The 17,370-nt window shown below is 41.9% G+C and overlaps 1 protein-coding gene across 1 annotated transcript in view; it reads right to left on the reverse strand.

Moving 5' to 3' along the window:
• Positions 1-17,370, reverse strand: part of LOC103385330 (synaptotagmin-2-like) — a 50,284-nt gene that overhangs the window by 31,794 nt on the left and 1,120 nt on the right. The gene's annotated exons all lie outside the window — the stretch shown is intronic.

Raw genomic sequence — 17,370 nt, forward strand, 5'->3', positions numbered from 1 at the left:
ATGGTCGACATCAATAGTAAACAAACATCAGTCACGTCACTGGACCGCAGCCCACGTGTTGAACATGAGTTATGTAACTTAGCTCCTAGGACAAAAAAAAGCTGCTTTGACCGACCGCTCAAACCTCGTTCAAATTCCGTTTCATTGCTGCGGTTCAATAGCTTTGATCTAATTAAGGCTCGTTGAATTTAATTATTTCCTGACAGATAATCACTCCTAATGAATTTGACCCAATAATCTGTTGACTCACAGTTACAACTCTGACACCACGTCTGACTTTGAAGCCTGGTTTTAGAAATGTTGGAACACTGCAGTACACAGGTCCACCACAGGGGGCACAGATGGCCTCCTGAGCCACTGGATCTTTAACATCTTTGCGTTAACATCCTACAAGACCATGGCTGTGTCCGAAATCTCTCACTCATTCCCTACTCCCTCTATAGGAAATGATATGTATCGCACTATATAGTTAACTCTTATCGCAGTTAACGACGTAATTTGTGCCGCACAATTAAAACAAGCGGACGGAAGACGGATGTGATAGATTGCTTGGCTAGTTTACACCGGATCTCCATTAGATTTTGTGGTGCATTGTGGGATACATTGAGGGCCCTAGACAGTGGACAACTTCACTCACTACACATTCAAACTTGTGTTTGTGAATTCTACTAAATTGTAAAATTAATTTCCAAAATGTCTCCTTTGGTTTCTGACCCCTGACCTTTCCATATATAAAATTGTACCACATTTTGAACATGACTACTGTACCCTGGAACTAAGGCCGATTAAAAAAATGTGTGATTTTTGTATCAAATCAGTTTCACTGACTTTCCTTTATTTCCTTTATTTACAATTTTCTTTCTTATTTATTTCCCATTTTTCAGCCTTAAAGAGAAGAATGATTGACTTTTTTTTTTTTGCCCCTCAAGGCTACTGTGAATCATTGTGTGGAGTTCCTACTTCTCCCAGTTACCTACATCACTGGGTGACATGGCGTGCAGTTATGTGCACAAATAAGACCATCCATCATGGAGTCCCAGAGACATGGTCAACAGCGGGGACCAAAACAGCACACGATTCCAGATTAATTGCTTCCCTGCTCAACGACACTGTGAGTAAAATATAACGCTACAAACCAGACCAGACACAAAAGGATTTCATCAGTGGACTACGGAGGCAACGATTAATATTTCATGACTGATGTTCGTGATGAATCACGTAATTTTCTGAGAGTTATCATGATTTATGGCACGATTTCATTAGGACTAATCATGATTAATCGCATTGTTATGCAAAATAATTTCAACCTCAGACTTCTTCAAAGAAGTTTCTGCTTTGCAGTTCTTATAAATTATTTTGATTCTGGGAGAAATTTTAACCAAAATATTTTTTTTTTCTACGTTCCTTTGGTTTCTGCTCCTGTTCATGTAAGAGCTGCAGCAGTCTAAGCCCCGCCCAAACGCTCTCATTGGTTGAGATGTCTGATGATGTCACCAGTCTCTTGCCAGTACCGATCAAAGCCCCAGGCCTTCCTACGACCCACAGTTAGTTTGTATTCACAACCTTTTTAAATAACATAAATATTTTTTTTATTGATGATCTGATAAAAACAAACACGACAAATGACAACGTAGAGGGAAAAAAAACTGCAATACTTTTTAGATCTCAGTACATCTTACTCACAGAGATAGGATCACTGTGATGTGTGAGAGCAGTGTGTTTCAAGGAAAACAACAAATTCCCCGGGAGATTCACAAACTCTTATAAATGTCAGCGAGGTTTGAGTAATGTGTCCTGGAGTCGGCTCATTCTTTTAGACAGGCTCTGGCGGCATAATAAACCAGATTACCAGAACCAAGGTCTGTCAGTCCGTCCGTCAGTCTGTCCGTCCAACCGACCGTCCGTCTGCCTCTCCTCTGATCTGGACTTCAGTTCGTCATTTTGTTTTTATGCTGGGACTATTTTCTGGCTGAGCATGTGGTCTGGTTCACTGTTGGATGAACGGCACCGTTATTTTTTATTTTTTTTTGTCTCGTAAACTTCATTAAGACCATGGAATTAACCTAGTACTGATTAAAGTTATTGGAAAACAGATGATGTGCCTGGTGCAGATGAAACATGAAATGAATTCTGCTGAGTAATAACTTTAATGAGTCGAGGAAATTAATTTCAAAATATTAAGGCTTTAAATAACATTTAATTTAATTTCAGTTGTTAGGGAGCAACAACAATTGTATTTCGTCTACCAACGAAAATCAATAAGGAATCAGTACATTCTTATTGATTCTTAACATGTAGAGTGTATAAAAAAATCACTCAAGAAATGTTTGGAAAATTAGTCAATTTAACTGTAACAAGCTGTAAAATGTATTGTTTTAATTAAGAACAAATGAAGACGTTAATTACACACCAGAGAAGAGGGAGGATGTTCCCAGTATTCATTGTACTGCACATGTAGTACAGGAACAAGTAGCAGGTTTTCCTTAGTTTTCATTAAACTACAAACGTGTTTTCTAGTTTGTCTACAACTGGTTAAAAGTCCAGAACGTTCTCCATGGAGAAGATCCAAACCCTGATGGAAATACATGTAGATAAATAAAAACTTGTCTGTGGTAAAGAAACATTTCATCCTGATAATGAGGCTCCCTGGACGGTTTTTATCTCCTTATTCAATTTCTGTTAATAAAAGTTCATAGAAAATAATTCCACCTTAATTCGACACGGCAGACCTTTAACACGGCGCAGCCTTAATTAAAGCCAGACGTTTTATTGGTAATCTCCAGGTTTATTCTTTTCCATTAAATTTCACTTAAACAACAAACTACGCTTTATCGAGCTAATTTAAAGGTCGTGTCTGCAGCAGTATTCTCTCCGAGCGGCACGTACTCATCGCTAGCTCATCGCTAAACAGCAAATGCCGATTACGACGTGAGAAACGCATTGCCATTTTTCCAATGAAACGCAAAAGAAAACACAGGTAGAGGGCAGCATCACTGGAGGTCGAAAAACCACCGTGAACGTGAACCACCTGATACGGACTGACAGAAGATGTGAGGCGTGCCTCCCCAGGGGGCGCCAGAGCAATTCAGAGTAGGCGAGAAAGAAAGAAATGAAAGGCAACTGTGGGATAGAGTAAAGTGAGGAAGGAGAAGTCAGAAGAAACTGATCAAACTGTCTCGGAGCCACCGGCGGTCTGCGGCCGAAGACCCTGCTCTTCATTCTTCCCTTGTAAACAAAACCGTCTGCTTTAACGGCAGCACTTCAGCAACTTGACATTTTGTGCGTATCTTAGTTTTAATCACTTGCATCTGCTGATGCACCTGGTACCGTCATAATTAGGATTCAGACTCTGACCTGTAAACAAACGTCGTCTTCGCGACTGCAGTCTTGTGTACTGTCAATAATTTATACGTGCAGCGGTGAGTGGAAAAGGTCGGGCGGTCCACGGGCTTCTTATAGGGTAGTCTTCATATTGATTTAGCTGGAAGTGATCATTTTATTGTCTCCTTTTGACTTCTCTGGTTACACAAGATGCTAGTCTCTGTTTACAGACGCTAGTTTACATAATACACTGAAAAAATTAGCTTCCGCCCACACACGGTGGTGAAAGGTCATGAAATAAAATGCCACATGCTAGCGCTGAGCTAACACCTCACTGACATGATGCATGCTGTTGTGCTAACATAGAATATGCTGGCTCATTGTTACCGTGCTAACACAATACGCGCTAGTGCAACGGTAAACATGCTAATTTGCTACAAGCTAGGGCGCCACTAACACACTGCTAACACATGCGGCAGCAAGTGAAGACACTGCTAACACATGCGGCAGCAAGTCGGTCTAGTTGGGGGGGGGTGAACATCGGATAACTAGATTTGTGCTTCTATTGTTTTAGCTCCTGTTCTACCTGATGCTAGTCTTACACGACAAAGAGCTAACGCAGACAAAAACAGAAGAAAAGTCCCACCTTCACCACATCAACAGTTAAATAGTTTGTATCAATATTTTCTAAATTACACAAAGTGCAATTCAGTCCTTTTTCAAAGTGTTCTGCAGCTTCTTGCCCCCAAAGTGATAAGTTCAGAATTAGCGTAGTGGGCATTGATTTGTCCCGTCTTCTCTTTGCCTGCCGTCATTGATTGCCGATGCCGTGCTCAGATTACAAGGCAGCGTTCGGGGCGAGTAATAATACAGCTGTGTCTGTCCTGGAGCAACTTTTTCTCTCCTCTCGTCTGTCCGATCTGGTCCTTGTGAAAGTCGACTCTCCGTCTCCGGGAATATACAGTATGTCACCTTCGTATCCTTCAGCTCAGAGCAGCACGTTAGCACCAAGCTAAAGGATACCGAAGGATACTATTTTATCTGGAAACATTGGGACTAAGTTTTGAGACGAGTAATTGGCTGAGTCATTAAATAGTACGAGTACTTCATCAATCAATCCTTTGAAGTAAAAGTATAACCAATACTAGTAAGGTTATTGGTGCGATCCTTTGAAATAGCTAAAATATCATTAACCGTTCACTCTAGGGACGTCCGATATTAGCTTCTTGCTTATATACCAATACGTCGATGATGTTCAAACTCTTACTTTCCGATTCTGATATCAACCAATACTGATATATGAAGCTGCTTTTCCCAAAAACTATTTGTAGGTCACATCACATATCTTCCCACTAGAGGCACTCCACATATTAAAAAAAACAATTCCAGCGTATTTGGTGAAACCCAGGCAATGCCTTATCAAGTTTTTATTATCGGACGGAAAAAAGCGATAATGATTCTTACAGATATTACATAATTATGCTAAAATCGAAAGGATAATATCAGCCGGTAAACTGGTCTAGCCTTGGATCCAAGTTTCGTCTAAAAACACTAAATGCCGTCTGCTAGTCTCAAGGCCAAACAATTCCATGTTATTGTTTTATAAGCAAATTATTGCCCCATCGCCTTGAGATGACACCATGAAAGTAGCAATAATGTGTATCTCAGTGCAGCTCACCAGATGTGAGATAATGCCCCCACAATTAAAAACCACAGAGCCTTGAAGAGACACCTAACAAATGGCACTTTTTTTCCACTCGACTAAAAACGTGTGAAATCCTACGCAGCCGACTTCATCAATTATTCAGTAGGAAAAACAAAAAGTGCTGCACCCGCGGCACTGCAGCAGTAAATCATTGTATAGTGCACCATCTGCTGCCTGTCAGCGACATTGGTTACTGTGTGCACAGGAGTGACGAACAACATTGATTTTTAACTGTAGCCCGACCTCCATTTTTAAACCATCGGCTAAGAACGTGAAACGTGTATAAACAATGCATGAAAAAGATTATTAACCATTAATAAAATATGGGTCTCAGGAAACGTACAGCAACTGGGAAACCTGGGAAAAACTATTTCTTCCTGTATTTTCTTGCTTTCCGTCTTCTACGTCTAAAACTAGCGTGGCAGATCTGCTGGTCAACCGCTAACAAGAAGCAAGCTACGCGCGTTAGCTAGGTTACATTGGTCAAGCCTCATACACTAGCGCTTCGCTAACCCAGCTGACATTGCTAGTGCTGTGCTAATACCCTGGTGACAAAAGAAACGATAATGTGGAAGTGACATGCTACTAACATATTATGCGCTAGCTTACAACTAACATGCTGCTTATACACCATAAACTAGCGTCAGTAACTTGTCACTATTTCGCTACATGCTCGTCAATTCTGAAAGATCATCAGAGACAGTAAGCGCTAGCCACCTATGACATCGGACATGCTAGTGTTGTGTTAACACCCTGATGACATTAGAGTGAGATGCTACTAACACACCATGTGCTAGCTCACTGCTAACATGTTGCTAGTATACAACGAACTAGCATCAGTAACTCGTCACTAATCCGCTACATGCTCGTCCTCACTGAAACTACTGACCGTTAGCGCTAGCCGCCTATAACAGGCTAGATGTTCACCGCTGTCAACCACAAATTAAAACAGTAACTGAACAAAACTACAAGCATTTTCCTCGTTTTAAACAATCACGACCAAATTAAATTTTAGAAAGTTGTTTCAATTGAAATGATAAATGTCGCTGTTTCTAAGTGACAGATTGAATAATGAAATGTTTCATACTGAACGACTGTATTGTTCGTGGAAAAGGCCACAGAGTGGTTTGTGGAAGAAAATCATTTCTGATTGTGTTGAACGATGACAGTTTCTCCCTCGCTGCAGGTATGTTACAACTAATGAGTCAGTGCGAGCGCTCACGATGCTGCTAATTATCAATGATTCTTCACATCAAACTCCACAGTGTTATTTGCCATTCACTCAGTGGAAAAATGACAAGTCTCATTATTTGACGCATTTTTATTTCCCATTATCTTTGGCTGTGTTTTTTTCTTTCTGTACAGTTTCTCTGGTTCAGAGAGATAACGCTGCCCTGATATTAAACACACAATATATAATTGAGTTTTTACACAACGAATAAGTCATATATACACGACAGATGGGGTGTTCCGGTCGTCCCGCAGAGATTTTACTACATTTTCTTCTTTTAATACATCATTAAATTGCCTTGATCAGAAGAGCTGATATTGTACATGAAAAATATTATTATACCCACTATATTTTATTAACGCCAAACCCTGTGTCTCTGACAAACAGTCATTTCACACGGCTCTATAAAAGTGAATTTTTATGTGTTGGCGTCTGGAAAAACAAATCCATAAAGTAAATGATTTATCCACCTTCTAAAATATGCATGACGACTTTGTCATTTCTGTAAAATTGAGCAAGTAAAAAAAAAAGAAACAGAGAGAGATGAGCCTCAGTTTGGAATCAGATACTCATTAAAACATTTGAAGCCAAAAGAATTGGAACTGAAACTGAGACGGGTCGATTTAACGTGACCTGAAAGTACTGGGCCACATGTTGGAAGATTAACGATTTTGGACGCTAGTAATAACTATTCCACAAAAAAATGTGTGTTAAAAAAAAACAAAAAACATTCAGCTTGTAGAAAAGGTTACAACGTCACTTACAGCACCCCCTGCAGGAAGAAGGTGACGATCTACAGCTGTTTGTTTTTATAAACTAAATACTACAGAAGGTAATGAGGTGGAAATATCTGGATTGCGGGCTGCTACAGGGCCGCAAATCTGCAAAATGTGGCCCATGACTAGATGACAATAATAGCTAAAAAAAAAAAATCTAATAAATGTTTATTAAATAATATTAATCAATGTAATCCAGAATCAAATTATTAGAAGATTTTACAAAACTCTAACATTATTCAGTCCAGTTAAACATATTGACTTTGCCACGACGGCGTTAGTCAACCAGAGTCATCGTCAAATATTGACCCAATGAAGTGCTTTTAACAACCGTCAATAAAATGTCAACAACGCTATCACCTGAAACCACGTTAATGTCTCGGAGTCCCAGTTCTCCTCCTTCTTAAGACAAGAACAAAAAAAAAATCAATTAATGTTCTGACTCAAACTACAGGCGTGGGAGGGTAGAACCAGTCGACTGCCTCCTCCATGACACACTGTAAAGGTCAGGCATCCTCCAGATCCCACAAACCACAGTCCTGACACCTCCAACCAGCAGCAGGCGGCAGTGAGCGGATGACTAATACCATGTCTCTAACTACCTTCCCTGACAACAATAACCATCTGGGATCCACCATAACTTGGAAAACAAGTTCCCTGAAGTTAAAGTTCGGTGTTCTGTATTCTTCAGTTCTTCAGTGCAGACACGATTTGGAAATGGAGTCGAGGGAAAAAAGCTAAAGATCAAAATGCTGGAGGTAGAAGACGCAGACAGTTCTGTTTCCTCATGGCACCGTGGGCTTTAAGACTGTCTGACTGTGTTTGTTTGAGTGTTTATATTGTTTATTACAAATATGCAAAATATACAAGGCTCCCTGATTACTACGAAACAAGTGGGAAATTAAACTGTGGAAGAAAAATAATGAAACAAACAAAAAAAGAAAATAAAATAAAAGCCATTCCAAAAAGGTGTGAGAATGAGCATTGATTGTTTCCTACCAGCCTTTTTTCTATATTATATATTATATTATATATATATATATTTAAACATATAATTTAATTATAAATATATAAATAAATATATAATATAATATAAATATATAATTAAATATATATGTACGTATCTATATATGCATACACATATACAAGAGCATGTATATTAGACATATAATACATATATTACACATATATTACATATATTGCTCTGTTTGACTCATGATTAGACGTTTAAGGAGGTTTAAATTATTTCAATGAAAATCTGCAAAAACACTAAAACCACAGAGCAGGTCTGTGGAGCACGTCTTCTGATGGAAACCCAATGAACACAGTGTGGTTGTTTTGTCTCTACACCCCCCCCCCCCCCCCCCCCACTGTTACCACTCAATCAACTGAACAACCCTCCATTCCGCTCGGAGACAAAATCAACCGACTTGCTGTCAAGTCATTAATCACTTTGATCAAGATCAAATCTGCAACTTTTCTCCAACCTGGCCGACATCAGCCGGACACAGGAGGACATCGTCCTCTCCCCGCTGTTTGAAAGTCATCAGTCCAACTCTGAATTTGTTTCTGTTCCGATGCTACGATTACGGTTGTAATTCGGAGGTCGTTTGTAGAATACAAATGAGCAAAAGAAATCTGGAATTCTGGGAATGGCAGCGGTACAACCACCTGAGAGGAGGGACGGTGAGACCGCACGTCTCCACACTCAGGGCCGAGCGGCTCAAGTGGCTCGTCCTTCTGAGAGGAGTTGCTGATTTGACACATTTATACGAAGGCTTTCTGAAAAGTATCTGGGTCGTCGTGATGATGCGTTTCAGACATCGACTGCTGAGAGAAGTTTGTTGTGACCAGGTTGGATTTCACTCACTGGTTTTTCTGCTTCCTCCGTACTGAAAGATGAGACTGAGCTGGACCTACACACGGACCAAGACGGACAACAAGACACGCCGCAAACCTTAAAGGCAGGACAGATACATCAGCTTTTTGATTGTATCAAATGTACCCAACTACGAAAACGATACCCAATTCTACTAAATGTACCCTACGCTACCGAGGTACCTCGATTGTACCAAGAGCACCGAGCCTGCCCTACTGCTCCATTTCTTGGATTTTCACATCCTTAGTGGTCCTGAGGAAGCGGACTTGAGTCTGTAAGGTCGGAGGTTCGAGTCCACTATCTGTTCCGTGCACTGAGCTTGTGTGCAGTCATGTGCTGTAGTTCTTCATCTTCACTTCATTTCAGTCACATCTACGGTACACAATTGCATATGGTGTACCCACTGTATTTAGCATACCCAATGGAAGCTAGTGCACCCAGCTGCATGTAGTACACCAAATGGTACATAAGGGGAAAACAACTGTACCTACAGTACCCACGTGTACTTAAGAGTACCAGGTTGTACCTAGGGTACACAGTTGTTTCGAAAGAATCCTGTTGTACTTAAAGTACCAATTGTAGATGGATGGATGGATGGATGGATGGATGGATGGATGGATGGATGGATGGATATAACTGACTAAATCAAATCTAAAGCATCGTCCCTGTCCTTCAGCCTGAGGAGTAAAGGTTGAGGTTTTTTTTTACTACATTTCAGATTTTTCTTTTTCAGCAGCTACGAGTCAGGGCCACAAGAACAAAAAAAAAGCAAATGCTTAGTATAATTAATTAAAAGGACACACAAAAAAATGTCCCTCTCTCGCATCCTGCATCATCGACAAAGACAGGAACGTCATCACTGTCTGTGCATCAAAAGAACTGGGTTGAAAACAAAAAAATCCATGTTTTGTGCGGTTGTCCTTCACCTTGACTCCGGCCTGAAGGAGCTCAGAGCAGAGCAGCAGCCTTTGTGTTCAGCTCCTATTCATCCTTATCCATGTTCTTCATTCCACAGCGTTCTCCTCGTGGCTAATGGTGTCACCGCAGAACATTCCTCCGTTTCCTCACAGTTCCCCGATTCAGGATCGAAACAAAAGACCAACATCAAAGGCATGTTGCGAGAAGCAACAAAAACCAGAGTGAACCTTCGCAGCACGCAGTCGGAGGGAAATGTTTCACAGGGTTAGGGTTTGAAGGTTAGTCAAAAAGTCCCAAGACAGATGTTCGAATTTGATTGATTTCATTCACTGGAACAAGTTTCTGCTGCTGAGTTTTATCCCAATGTCCGTATCAAATGTTGAACTGATTTATTTCATCAAATCAAACATAAAATTTCGAACTCGTCTCGTTGAACTGATTTATTTCATCTTATTGTTTTTTTTTTAATCAAACATAAAATTTCGAACTCGTCTTCAATGGAAACCATTAGAACAATTGACAGGTACTGGATTTCAAAGCAAAGGATTCTACCAAGTTTACCAAATTGCACTTAGTGAATCCAACTATATCTGATTCACCCCTCAGAATTCTACACTTCTACCTGATTTCAACTTAAATGGAAGATATTGTCATTTAAGATTATGGTTTCTACATATTATATTTACAATGACATGGATAAGAAGAGGAAGCGATCCATTGTTTTCCATTTGTCTTGGAACTTTCTGACTTCCCCCTGGTTCTCTTAAAGTTCAAATATATTTTTAAAAGCCAAAGGAGAAAATACTATTTCTCCAGGTTTCTGTGGAGGCTTTGACTGCTCGCAGCACTCTCTCTGTGTCAGATGGGAAGATTCTCACTTGGCAACACTAAAAAAAAAAAGAAAAAGGCAACTCAACTCTGCTACTGCGAAACCCCTTTGGGACCAAGAGAGAGAGAGAGAAAAACAGAAAATGTCTCCTCGTTTTAAAGATTCCAAGTAGCTGAGGAGATAAATTTAAATCAACTCTGAGCTGAAGCAAAACAATCCAGTTCTGCTGTCAGACGCCGACGACGACGAAGAGGAAAAGAGACAAAGAGAAAACAGCAAACAAAACCCTTTCAGCTGAATTTATACTCGGTGATATATTAAAGGCAAGAGTTCCAGCAAGTCCAGGAACGGTTCTGCATTAAAAAGTAAAAAAAAAAAAAAAAAGGAGTAAATGAATGTGAGAAAATCAATCTTTTCTCACTTCTTTATTCATTGGATAATAAATAAACGTGTTCCCGGGGAGTTTACTGCCTTAACTGCTGGTTTTAGTTCCTTCACAGTAAAAATTATTTTAAATTACGAACCCATTTATAGGGAAACAGACGATAAAGCATGACAGCTGACAGCTAGAAGCACAGGTGAAATAAAGCTTAGTCACTGGTGTTAAATGAGAAATAGATGTTCAACATGTATTAGACCACAGAGTGGGAGAGGTCCAGCAGCAAGGATGATGGTTCAATTCCTGCGTGGACTTTGGTTGTCACAGCAAAGCAGGAAAAAATATATATATTTTAAATATACGGTGTTGGCTTTAACCCCGCCCTCCAACACTGACTACTGTGATTGGCTCCACTTCACACCACGATGGTGGAACAGCATCGAGCAGCAGAAGATAAATGAGAGAAATATTTGGATGCTTCCTCCTCCAAGGTCACTTCCTGTCTCCTTCACCCGGAGCGGAGGAAGCTGAGGCTGTATTTCAAGTGATCTTTTGAGACACAGTTATTACGAGCTTCTCCAAAGTCTACCAGGAGTCGACGCAGGACGCCTCTCAAACGCCTCGGCCCATTAGCCAAGGACAGAGGCCCAAAGAACTAACTTTGTCGACAAACACGTTCAAACAAAAACACACATTTACACAAGACAAAAAAAAAAAGAAGTGAAGCCGAGGTTTTGTCTTTTCTGGGACGGGAACATTGGCATTCAATCCGAGGATGAATGTCTCGGCAGGAGTTAATGGGATTTTATCAGCTCTACCTTCAAACCGCGCTGACAAACAGGTTCTCCTGTCTGGGAGCTGCTATCAACGGCAGCCATCATCAAGGCAACGGAGGCCGGACACAAACAAACATCAGCCTCTCTCTGCTGTCTCTCACACCAGTTTCACAGTCTGCATTTAAACTGCATGAAGTTTACTGCATGTTTGTGTGTGTTTTTAGCCCCTGTGTTGTTATTTAATATCCATCAAAACCCAAACAGTTATTTCTGGCAAGTTTTTCAGTCAAGGTTTGTGTATTTTCTTAACAGTTTTATCACCAGGCCGTTAAAAAACGTTATTGAGACTGAGGTATTTGGACAATCTGAACCGACACTGGACTTCTGGTCCAGGGATTACTCTGGTCCAGGAATTACTCTGGTCCAGGGATTACTCTGTCTTTGGTCTAGCGTTCATTAGCATTCACAGATGATAAAAAAACATATTTATATGAATGTTTAACCTCCTTTCACTTAATCAAGAGGAAGGAGGACAAGAATGAGGAGGAGGAGGTAGAAGAAAAAACAGAAGGAGTAAAATATGATGAAGAAGAAGAAACAGGAGAAGAAAAATGAGACATTGCTGATGATGAAAGAGGAGAAGAAGAAAAATGAAAGAAAAAAAGAAGAGGTAAATCACAAAAAAAAAGTCAAATAAAACGAAGACCCACGTCCACAAAAATATTTTACAGATTCTGTTTTTGTTCCTGATTCTGATCCTGATCTTGACTATGGAACCAGCCAACGTATATATATGTATATGTGAAGTATACTGACTGTGTGAAGCTAACTATACATTAGCGCTGTCAAGATTAACCGCTGCAATTAATTGGTGAAATGAATCCGCTTGTCCGTGAGTCAAAACTCATTTCAACGCATGAGCAGAACGACACGCACCGTACATCCCATAATTCCACCCTCCGTCTGGTTATCGTTGCTCTGATACACAGTGGATACACGTGCTGTCATTTACACACACTGTGGGTAGAAAAAAAATTACTGTTTCCCTAAAGATCATCAGGCTTAAAACGAAGAATAAATCTGTCATTTGGATTCGTCACAAACACAAACAGGTTTGAAACACATAAAAAAATAAAAGAAATATTCAGGGCACGTTGAGTCTATAATTGTAATTAATCAGGATTAATTGTTAAATATTCAGGGCACGTTGAGTTCATAATTGTAATTAATCAGGATTAATTGTGATCAATTCAAATCAATTGTCAGCTCTGCTGTGAATAATGTTCATTTCTAATGTGTTGTTTGTGCCTCCGACTGCAGCACATGTTCATGCATGTGTGGACTGCATGTGTGTGTGATCTGAATGGATAACTGTATGGGCAGATGCTTCTACTGCCGAGTTATACACACACACACACACACACTGTTCCACACGATAAACAGTGAAAATGTGTGAAGATGAATTTAATTTAATTTTTTTTCTTCTTCTCTTGCTCCAATTTTGAGATTTATGTTTCAGGGAGAAAAGTCTTTCTGCTACAGTGAGGCTGTGGTGTGCAGCACAGCTCTGATGGATTGGATTTCAGGGTGAGGGGGGGGTGAGGGGGGGTGAGGGTGGAGGAGGGGTGAGTGGAGATGGGACAGAAGGATGTTATTCCTGATCAGAACATCACGGTTCCACCGTACCGTGGTTGGATCCCTGTCCTGCAGCAGCAGCAGCAGCCGTGACATTAGCACTCACAGCTAGCTCTGCTCGTAGCCGTGTTGCAGCAGCTCCTTCTTTATAGCAACTTATCTCCGCCTTTGGCTCCACCCTCCCTACATTAATTATGCAGCTCAATGCAGCACTCCGATCCTACTGCAGCTCAGCCTCCGTTCTCCTCTGTTCCCTCCGTCTCTGCCACAGAGTCTTTCTGCTTTAGCTTCGAGGCTACACACGGTCGGAGACAGAGTTTGTTATTTATCTCCAAAAAAATACATTGAAAATCTAGAAATGTGATTTATTTTTTCCTTGTAAAGGCAGCTTCAAATATTTCTTAAAAAATGAATCCGGATGAATTATAGATGTTGCCAGGAGGAAATAACACACCACATATTTACTAGCTGTTCATTACAGGCTGCTGCTGCTGCTGCTGCTGCTGCTACTGCTGCTGCTGCTGCTGCTACTGCTGCTGCTGCTGCTGCTGCAGTCAGATAAAATTTCAGAGTGTATTTGTGTGTGTGATGTGGCCGGGCAAACACACACTTTTACAACTCGAAGCGAGTGCTCTCCTGAACCAGGTGTTGACTGATTTAACTCCCTCTGAACACGATGACAGATACCATCAGCCCCCGTCACCAGAGGCAGAAACCAGGCCACAGCAATGAAAAAAAATCAGCCACCTCAGCAACAACGATGGGAAAACACACAGCGAGGGAAGCTCTCTCTCACGCCAGCCTCTCCACCGCCCCAGGCGGACGGCGGTGGAGAGGCAGCGACTGTTAGCGAAGGCAGGAAATGTGTTTCGTATCGAGATTAAGATCTACCAACATGTCTGTGTGTGTGTGTGTGTGTTCACTCAGGGCCGGACAGAAGGCATCGACTGCCGAGGCCAAACACTGTTTTTTTTTAATCTCAACAAACACAACTTGAGTCCGAGGCGTTCCTCCGTGAGTCGCTCCCTCACGCCGTACTCAGCCGGACGTCGGGGGAATTCACGTCAGGTGGAACTCTTTGCGGTCGTTAATGGACTCATTATTTTTATTTGCCCCACAAAAAAAAAAACACAAGTCCAACCACAGGCAGACAAACACAAGCTATTTAAGAGCACATGCTGTTTGCCCCCCCCACGCCCCCGCCCCCTCTCCCTCCCATTGTTTCCATTTCAATAAGTTCAATAAAGTGTGTGTGTGTTTGCAGAGATGATGCTACCTCTGGAACAACAGCAAACAGCACGGCAGATGTTCCTAATGAGGAAAACATGGGCAGAAAAAAAAGAAATTCTATTCAGCTGCAACTGGGGGGAAGTGACTGTGTTACAGGCTTACATAATCCTGGGGAGGGTGAGTCGAACACTCCCTCTCTCTACATGACAACTGGCAGCCAGGCACGGGTCGCTGTTTTTTTAGCCGTCACTCCTTCACCAAATTGGTGCATCATCATCATCATCATCATCATCATCAGACCTAACAGGCGGCGAAGGTCGGTCAGAGGCGCCTGGAAACGCTGCAGTTCAACAGCAGGCAGCCAGGCTGCGCCGTGCAGCCCCACTGCTGCTGCAGGGGTCTTTTGAGTGCATGGAACCGGATGGTGAGCAGCGAACACGGCGGGGGCTGGGCACCGCAATGTACTGCAGTGCTCGTAGCTCGTAGCTCGTAGCGATGCACACCCACTCTCTCCCATTCTGGCTCTGCCTCTGACAATCTCTCAATCTCCCCCTTTCTATCGCTCACTCCTCCAGCCTATTCTTGTAGCGTTTGTCATGCCTCGCTGTCCTCACCCCCTCTCCCCCCCCTCTCCTCTCCTCTCCTCTCCGCTTTTAGTCCCTTTTCCTTCCAATTTTATCCCCCTACACTCCCGTGCTACTCGTCAAAACCTGTCAGTGTATTTTCCTCTCCTCGTCTTCCTCTTCCTCTGGTGCTCACACCTTAATGCACGGATACGTCCTTTAACCTTTTCTCTGGAGAGGCTGATGAAGCACCGTCCTTCTACTGAGTAGGAGTACAAGTACAAGTACAAGTACACACTGTCCCCCTGACACTCCAGCGTACTTCATCGTGTCCTTTACATTTATCCGTCCGTCAGTTTTGTATCTGGCAGCGAGACTCGTCTCCACACACTTCACACTGTTTCCTGTTTCCTACGTCGTTCGTTGACAGTCGTGGCTGTTTGACAAAGTTATCTACACCATCATTTACAAGGGCACAAATGTTGCCCCCCCGTCTGTGACTCTGAGTAATGACAAAAACCCAAACAGCTGCTCAGTTCCCTCCACAGTCTACGCACTAAAATGCGTTTATCTCGCCGGCCGGCCGGCCACGCTTCCCCCCCCCCCGGAAGCTAGGTGTAAAAAAAATTTGAAGTGTTGATGTTATAATGGAGAAGCTGCTGAAACACTGATTAGGTTTGAGATAATTTATGTAAATTGCAGGACACATTACAGATCTGGCAGATAAAAAATCGGACGTTTAATCTAATGATCAGTCAAAACCACTTCAGCGCCTGGAAACAACCGCGGATACTGGATAATTCCTGGAGACAGCAGGGGATTTCATCTCACCTCCACATTAAAAGAGCAGAGGTTTCTGAGCATTGCCGTTTGAATGGGACCCCCCTCCCTCCATTGTGAGGGAGTAAGATTAGTGACTGTACTGTAAAGACTGCCCTCAAACACCACATTAAACCACACTTAACGTAGCGAGCAGGCTACAGAAACGTCCTTTCAAGGCAACTTTCCTCGACGTCTCCTGATTGCTCCATAGTTCACTGACTAATGTGATGATTGGTTTTTATATTTTCAGAGCTGCAGAGTAATAACCAGATGTCATGGGTGAAAAACAGCGGTGCTACAAACACAGCATGATGCTCAAATGTCAGATTGGAAGCGGAAAGACAAAGTAAAACACACTTCAAGCTGATGGTTGGGTGCAGGAATGTAAGAGTTAAAAAAACAAAAACAAAGCCTTAACAACGTCCAATCAGTGGGAGGTTTCAAAGAGTTACATTACTTTTCAAATCTGAGTATTTCAGGGAAAAGCTGTAACAACAGTCTTTCCTCCTGGACTCTGTCCATGGTGCTGAAATGGTTAACCTTTCTTTTCCAGCCTCTCCTCCTCCTCCTCCTCCTCCTCCTCCTCCCCAACACCCAGGTCTGTCTTAAATCATTTAAAGTGTGTTTCGATCCAGTCCCAGGGTTTGAACACATCCACAGTTCTGTCTGTATGATGAAGATATTTGATGGTTTTTTTTCTTGAAGACCAGAACATGCTGTGCTCTCCACCCGGTCACTAACATCACTAACACTACTGTGAACCCACACAACACACACTCAGTCCATGGGCTTGTTTCCTCCCATCCTGCAGCAGGGCAGGACACTGCCCACTGCTGGTCACTATGGAGTCTTCATTTAAAAATGATGAAGGTCAGACTTCCCAAAGATCAGACGGAGCAGTGTAGTTTATCTACTAAAAAAATCAGTGAGAGCTTCAAAAGAAAACCAAGACGATACGACCGCAGATAAATACCAACAGAAAAAACACGGCCGTTCTTTGAAGCCCTGTTTTCACAATTCCAAATCCACCAAAGCAGAGCGCCCCCGGCTGGATTTTTTTTAACTTCAAACAGTCCCAGAACACATGATAACCTTTAAAAAGAGAGAGAGAGAGACAACTCCCACACAACAGAGGAAAAGAGGGAGAGAGACAACTCCCACACAACAGAGGCTTTTCACCAACGTACCACATTCATGTTGGAAATGTCTGAGTAGATTTCATGTGTCACACACAAATATATAAATATATTCTTCTTCTCATCATGGACCAGGATTAAGTTCAGAAAATGGTGATTTCTTTTTAACC

This window comes from Cynoglossus semilaevis, chromosome 10 (genome assembly GCF_000523025.1).
Source record: "Cynoglossus semilaevis isolate Cse_v1.0 chromosome 10, Cse_v1.0, whole genome shotgun sequence".
NCBI lineage: Eukaryota > Metazoa > Chordata > Actinopteri > Pleuronectiformes > Cynoglossidae > Cynoglossus > Cynoglossus semilaevis.